We start from the raw sequence: 8,036 nt of genomic DNA, 5'->3' as shown, positions 1-8,036 counted from the left end.
TCAGAAATCATATCCTATATGATTTCAGAAATTTGAAAATTATCAAGACATATTTATGGTACCACATAATGTTTATCTTTGTGAATGGTCCATCTGGTTTTGAAGAGTGCCTAATCTAGTTATTTGGTGTAATATGTCTCAATTAAATAAAATTAGATGATAATTTTGTTTACATCCCTTATATCCTTACTGATCTTATTTCTCAATAGATTTTTGTCTCGTATCAATTACTAAAACATGAGTATATAACTCCTCTAGTTTTGGCTGTGAATTTGTCCATTTCCTTCTTTGGTTATCAATTTATTGCATATAATTTTTATCTACAATATTAAATAATGCAGATTTATCATTGTGTCCTTGATTGAGTCTATAATATTATAAAAATTTCCCTGATATTAACATAGCCGATAATTTTTTCTTACTGAACTTTTAAAGAATAATTCTATCCTTTACTTTTAGTATACCTGTGGCTTTATATTTAAAGTATAACAATATACAGTTGAATCTTGCTCTATATTCAGGCCGAGCATCTCTGACTTTAAAAGTTTAGTTAATTTATATTTAAGGCTATTATTGATAGGTCTGTGTTTGTTTACCATCTTGTATCCGTTCTTCTTTTTTTTTTTTAATTTATCCTGTATGCTTTTTCCCTCTTTACCTCATTTCTACTTTATGATAGATTAATTCAGTATTTTTAAGTATTCCATTTTATCTCTATCATTTTATTTACAGCTCTTTTTAGCACTTTTTTGTGGTTGTTCTAGAGATAAGCAAGTGCTGGCTGTGTACAATACCTCTGAAGTTGAATGTCTGTCTTTTAATCAGTGAACTCAACAAATATTTGTTTATGTAAGCTTCATTCTGTGTTACTCTATTAGCAGTACAAGGATGAATAAACTGGACATGATTTCTTGTCTCATATAGCTTACACTCTAAATGGGGGAGAGGGGGAGACAGAGGAGGTGGACAAACAAATAGTAAAATGATTGTTAGTTGAGATACATTGTACCGATAATAGGAAAGGTAACTCAGGGGACGGAGTCAGGAAAAGCCTCTCTGAAGAGGTGACACAGAGTTGACACGTGAATTATTAACAATACGTTAACCATGTGAAGAGTATTCTGAACAGAGAAAACAGCATGGCCAAAAGCCTTAAATATCACTAACCAAAATGGTCCAATTTTACAATTTCCTAAGGTGGTGGTCTGTGCCAAATAAAGGAAAAAAAAATGGCTCTTTCAAATCCTATTTTAAACAAACCAAAATATCTTCACTTGCATGAATTGTAATTTCATTTATTAAAACGTAACTGTAACTGTCTTCTTTTTTATACTTATTGCTACTGAATTTTTTTTTTTTTAAAGCTGTTAAAATGCACAAGTTGGAGAACTAATTTTGTGGTTCTTCAGGTGGTCTCCTAGGGAAGACTGTTCTTGTATCTGACCTTATCTGAATCCACCTGGGAGACAGGAGGCAGTCTTAGCCCCAGAGTGAATTGCTGTGAATACTTGGCCGATCTCAAAATTCATGTGTGACCAGCACTCTGAGTTTTCTGTAATTACAGAAAATTCTCAACCTGTAGGAATTAACTTAGAGTGATTCTCATTTATAGCACTCTCGCAATTGCACCTGTGTAATAATTTATGGCACTTAGGGCAGCAAGAGCACAGACGATGTCACACAGACTGTCTGGATCTTAAAGATTGCCACATAAAATTTGAACCCATGGAGTGTGTACTTGGGGTCATTCTAGCTACCTGGTTCAGGTGCACCATTAATTCTCAAATGAGATGAACCACTTCCTTGCATATCTACTATTCCCTTTTTAGCTACATGTTTTTCCCATAATAATAGAGATATGTATTAAAGTAGATATTGTATATCCCTTTTAATTGTTGTCTATAGTGTCAAAAAGCTTTTTGTTATACAATATGCAAATAATTGGTTTTCATTTCATAGTTCAATGATTAGGGTTCTACTTAGGTTTATAAAATGTTGGTCAGTAGATCCTTGGCTAGCTTATGTAATTTCCTATTGCAGTGCTTTACCACAATATGAAAAAAGCACTGTCATTTTAGACTACCATATAAAAAAAGGGAATATGCAATATTTTTAAGAATTCCTGTATATATTCAAGTTATGATCAATACCAGTTTCTTTCTTTTTATTTTTAAAGATTTTATTTATTCATTGACACAGAGAGATCACAAGTAGGCAGAGAGGCAGGCAGAGAGAGAGAGAGGAGGAAGCAGGCTCCCCGCGGAGCAGAGAACCCGATGCGGGACTCGATCCCAGGACCCCGAGATCATGACCTGAGCCGAAGACAGCAGCTTAACCCACTGAGCCACCCAGGCGCCCCTCAATACCAGTTTCTGAGGCTCACATTTTAACTTGAGACTTTATTTAACTGGTTAAAAAAATGGATTTATTCATCTACCTTCTTGAAATTCTTGAAATATATGACAGCATTATTAAAATGTTTTTATCATAAATTGAATGAAAAAGAACATTATTTTCTAAGATGATATTTTAAAGAGAATTTTCTCCAAAACATGTCCTAAGAAACTAGGGGAAGAAATAGGTGTTACAATATACTGAAGACAACTGTCTAATACTTGCATTAGATCATGATTTTGAACTAAACATTACAACAATCATAATAAAAAATTATTGATTTTTTAATCTGTACTCTCAGGCCTCATGTGTGCATCTATTAATGGTTGTGAATATTTTTTAGTATTTACTAAGCCTCAGATTCCATGATAACCACATTTAACACTTTCTCAATTTATCCTTATCATAGCCTACCTGATGTTAACAGCATAATTACTTTTTTGTTTATGTCTGTTTTGTTTTATTTTGTTAAAAGTGGAGAAAATTGACACTCAGGAAGAACTTGCAAATAATTTTACAGATATTACACGCTAGAGCCCACATTTGAATCTAGCCTGAGCCTAAACTCTTAATCTCTCTGGTACACTGCATCCTAACTTATCTCTTGTCTGTTATAAATATTAATAACTTGTCAATCTTCTTCACTATATTTCAAACCCTTTAAGAACAAAAATGTGTTTCCTTCATTTTTACATTTCTGACCAAATTCAGCTTAGTACATTAGTTCATTCCGTGAGTCCAATGTGTCTAAAATAAATATTTATGCAGTATTAAGTAGGCTTTATTTTAAAATTCCCCTTAATTTTATTTTTATTCAAGAATGAACACAATATATTTGACAGTAAAAATATTTTTTGTATGTTGGTAAAAGAATGTAGAGGCAATTCTATGGCAGTTCTATAAGATACATAATACTTTAATTATACTGTAGAGATGCTGTCGTGCTGTGTGTCTTGTGATGGCATTAGAGGTCATTTCAGATTTTCTTTTTTTAGACAAAGCAAACCAACCCTAGCTTAAGATCAGTATTTTCTTACACACACACCACTACACGTTTTGATTTGTGTTTCTGAACTTATTCATCTGCCAGATAACTGCTCATTAGATCTTTACATTTATATTTAAATTGAATTATTATGCAGTACAAGGGCACCAATGGCTTATAAATAAAATAATCAATAATATAACCTAATTTTACCTCTCTCTTCTACTGTCATTATCTTAGGGTGAATGAGCTTTACATGTTTTTCCTAGATTACCAATGTATTAGGTCCACATCATTCCATAGCTTAAAAAAATAAACAGGCAATATTGCAACTGTCTACTAACCAGCCTGTTGTCTTAATGTTTAGTATAAGCAGGTGATTGACTTGTGTGAATTACAATTTAGATTAAATGAGTACAAACTCCTACTATAATAAAAAACCCTTTGTGTTCTGATGCTGTTTTGCCATTTAAATATAATACATTTTGTGTGGCAAAATATCTTTTTAACAAAGTTCATGTTTTAAAACACGAAAAATAAGTTTATGAAATCAGACTTTAAAATGTCTCTGAAAAAGATTATAGGCTAATAATACAGAGATTAAGTGATAATGTTTTACTTACTAAAAACGGGTTTTTTTTTTACTATTTTTACTTTTAAAAGTTAATGTGATAAACTGTCTTACAGAAATAGTTACCATTATCTAAAAATAATCCATTAAATAATAAGTAAATATATTATTTTATCTTCAGCTCTTTTCTTTCTTGAACTTGACTAACAAAAAAGCATTCATAGTTGTGACTAATTTCTTGTCTTATTTAGAAACCACTATTGATCACCTAATAATTGTGAAGAGTGCTGTTGGATCTTGGGAATGCAAAATGCCACCAACCTGTACTTGGCCATCACTCTAACTGACAATAAACAAGAATTAAAGCCTTGAAATAAATGCTATAAATAGCAGTATAAACAACAAACAGTAAGACATATAAGCAAGTCCTTAATTTACCTGAGAAGGTTGCAAAGTAACAGAAGGGTGAAGGTGTTATCTTAACTACATCTTATAGGACAAGCAGGTCCTTGGGAGGACCAAGAAAAGAAGGAAACATCAGAAAAAAAAAAAAAAAAGAAAAGAAAAAAAAATTGCCTGTGAAAAGGGGAAACCACAAGTTTGTTATCAGAAATCTTCCATTACAGAAACCTTAACTATCATAACTTTCTCTTTTTTATTTTTAGGGGAAGGGGACAGAGGCAGAGGGAGAGAGAGAATCCCAGGCAGGCTCCAGGCCAGCACAGAGCCCAATTTGGGCTCGTCTCATCACCTGAAACGGAATCAAGAGGCAGTTGTTTTGGGCGCCTCGGTGGCTCAGTGGGTTAAGCCGCTGCCTTCGGCTTGGGTCATGATCCCGTGGTCCTGGAATCGAGTCCCATATGGGGCTCTCTGCTCAGTGGGGGTCCTGCTTCCCTCTCTCTCTCTCTCTGCCTGCCTCTCTGTCTACTTGTGATCTCTGTCTGTCAAATAAACAAATAAAATCTAAAAAAAAAAAAAAAAAAGAGTCAGTTGCTTAACTGGCTGAGGCACCGAGGTGCTGCTATGTAACTTTTTCTAATGGAAACTCTGATCTGACCAGTTTCTTCATGTCCTAGTAATTACTATCTCCATGCATTTGTAAGTTGACTTCATTAACACTTTTCATGCCCCCTTTTCCTCCTTGTGCACACCTTAATTGGTGCCTTAATTTTTCTGAAGATAAATTTCAGAAACGTTTCATAGTTTTCAGCAGCTCAACATAAATAATTCTCATTAGATTTTTTCTAAGTTTGACATCTGATGGTATTGCAATCTCTACTTCATAAATCTGATTTTTACCAATTTCATTCTTGATGATACTGTAATCTGTATGTGTGATTAATTTCATTTTGCAGTTGCCTAAATGAATCTAAATGAATTTTGTAAGTTTTTTCAGGTTGCATTCCCTAGGAATCAGACTTTGAGATTAGCAGGGAGGATATTCTGAAAGGAGGCACAGAGGCCAACTTTGGCAGAGCAGAAGTTGTGGTGCCTACTCAGTAAAGATGGCCCCGCCATAATGATTGATGTTCAAATGGTAACCCAATCATGCATTTAAATATGTTGCATTGTCTTTTCGTTATAGCAGCCAATTATTTTTCCAGTATTTTTTTTCCGATAGTTCGCAGTTATATTCATAAAAGTTATTGGCCTGTATGTTTCTTTGTATTCCCTCCATTTTTCTCGGGTAATTTAATCAAAGATTTCATCTAACTTATTTGTCATTTCAGAGCACTAGCAACCGGATTTATTACAAATTGTGTATTTTTTCTTGTTATATTTGTTTGGACTCTCTTGTTTATATATTATTTCCTACAGCACTAATTATGTTTATTTCTTGTTCTTTTTGTAATTTTTAAATAATATAGTGCATTTCACTTTTGTGAACTTTATTGCGATGTAATTTATATACAGTAAAATACACACATTTAAATGTAAAGCTTGGCAAATTTTGACAGATATGACCACCAAAATCATGCTGCAAATCCTCTTCCCCCAAATCCCCAATGTCCTCCTGCCTCTTTGAAATCAGGTTCAAACTCAAGCAATAGTTGATTTGCTTTCTCACACTATAGAATAGTTTGCTATTTTTTTTTAAAGATTTTATTTATTTATTTGACAGAGAGAGATCACAAGTAGGCAGAGAGGCAGGCAGAGAGAGAGAGGGAAGCAGGCTCCCCGCCAAGCAGAGAGCCTGATGCGGGACTCGATCCCAGGACCCTGAGATCATGACCTGAGCCAAAGGCAGAGGCTTAACCCACTGAGCCACCCAGGCACCCTGCTATTTTTTTTTTTTTTTGATGGTATATACTTTTGTCCAGTTTCATTTGCCCATCATGTTTATGAGATTTGTCTGTTTTGTAACATGTATCAGTAATTCACCTTTTAATTTCTGTATTGATTTAATCTCAGTGTGAATATAACACAATTTATTTCCCCATTGACAATTTTCCGACATTTAGTTTGCTTCTAGTTTTCAGCTCTACTGAATAAAAAACTTTGCACAAGTCTTTATCTGACATTTATTTTCATTTCTTTTGGGTAATACCAAAGACTGGTATTTCAGGCTAAAATATGGCAACTGCATGTTTAACCCAGGTAAGAATATGAAAATTCTTTTCAAAGTAGCTGTACCATTGTACATACCCAATACCAAGTCTGGAAAAAGTCTTACTGTGTCTGCTTCCAATAATCATATATATTGGTATATATTTGGTAGCATTCTATTTGGTACCAAATTTGGTACTCTCACATTCATCCAGAATACAGGTATCTCTTTTTACTTCCTTTCAATGAAAATGTTTCTTCTCCAACTTGACTCATTTTCCATTTAGCAGAGGGATCTATTTCAAAAAATCAATTTGGATCACGTTCTGCCCTACTTAAAACCAGTTGGTGAATCACGTCGATACAGTTACACTAAAATCTAACATACTTAGCATGGGTCATTAGGAACCGTGTCATCTGCCCTCTGTCCCCCTTCACACTCTCAGGTTTTGACGCTAATGTTCTTGTTCACTGTTTACCTAATGTTCTTGTTCTTGTTTACCTATAGTCTTCTTTTAGCTTTTTTCTGAGAGCTCTCTCCGGATCTGTAAGTAAACTCATCTGGGAAACTCTCAGAACATCCAGTTGGACTACAAAGTAATGATTGGTTCTCTATAATTATTTGTATGACTTTAGCTTAATGTTTTCCCTCCTCAAAATTCCTCCCAGGAATTTCAGAGCTCCAGTGGCCACAAATTTGTGGCAAAGTGTAGGGATTTAATATATATATATTGGATAACCCATAAATGTTGCTTACGAGATCACTTTGTAAATTATGTACTAAAGTATTATGAAAGAATTATGTAATAAAGACACAGATGAACTTTTAATCTAATCTAAAAATAATTATATTGCACTAGGTAATTTTTTTAAACTGTGAAACTTCATGAGGTATCTAAGTTTTGGCATATATCTCCCATATTATTTTTAGTTGTCCGTTTCCTTTAATTTTTTTTTAAACTACTTTTTCACCAAACTATTCAACTTTTCTTTTTTTCTACAATGGTATATTTTATGAATTCTATTTTAGTTTGGTTAATGGTTATCTGTAAATTTTTAATTATATTTATTTTCTGAAGTATCAAGAAGAAATACTCACACATGTATGTATTTGTACCATTATTTGCAACTTGTGTAAAATTAGAGCTACTGTACAGTGTCTTCCTTCCTTTTACCTGTCCCTGTATTCCTTTGAAGCTTCTAGTACTTTTTTGTTTTAATGGACAAACTTTGTATTTTTCTAAATAACTATTTCTCTAAATAAGGGACCAAACTGGTTATAAGAAATGGAGTGCTTGGCTACCATGGTCATGGCAGCAAAGTTCACTGACTTCTTCAGTAATTGTTTATTTTCAGTTTCCATATCTGGGTAGGTAAATAGAATTCCCTTTGTCTCTCCTCTCCAGTTGCATCCTCCTCACCCAAGGTGTTGCCTTCTGCTTAGATATGCCTATGTATTCACAACTTCTATTACCTGTGCCTGTAAGAAAGAACCTGGAGTGTTGGGGAGGGGATGGTGGGAAGGATACATTGTGGGGG

Source organism: Mustela nigripes, chromosome 3 (assembly GCF_022355385.1).
Source record: "Mustela nigripes isolate SB6536 chromosome 3, MUSNIG.SB6536, whole genome shotgun sequence".
In the NCBI taxonomy this organism is placed as follows: Eukaryota; Metazoa; Chordata; class Mammalia; order Carnivora; family Mustelidae; genus Mustela; species Mustela nigripes.
The sequence above is the reverse complement of the archived record's forward strand: the minus strand, read 5'-3'. Positions refer to the sequence as shown.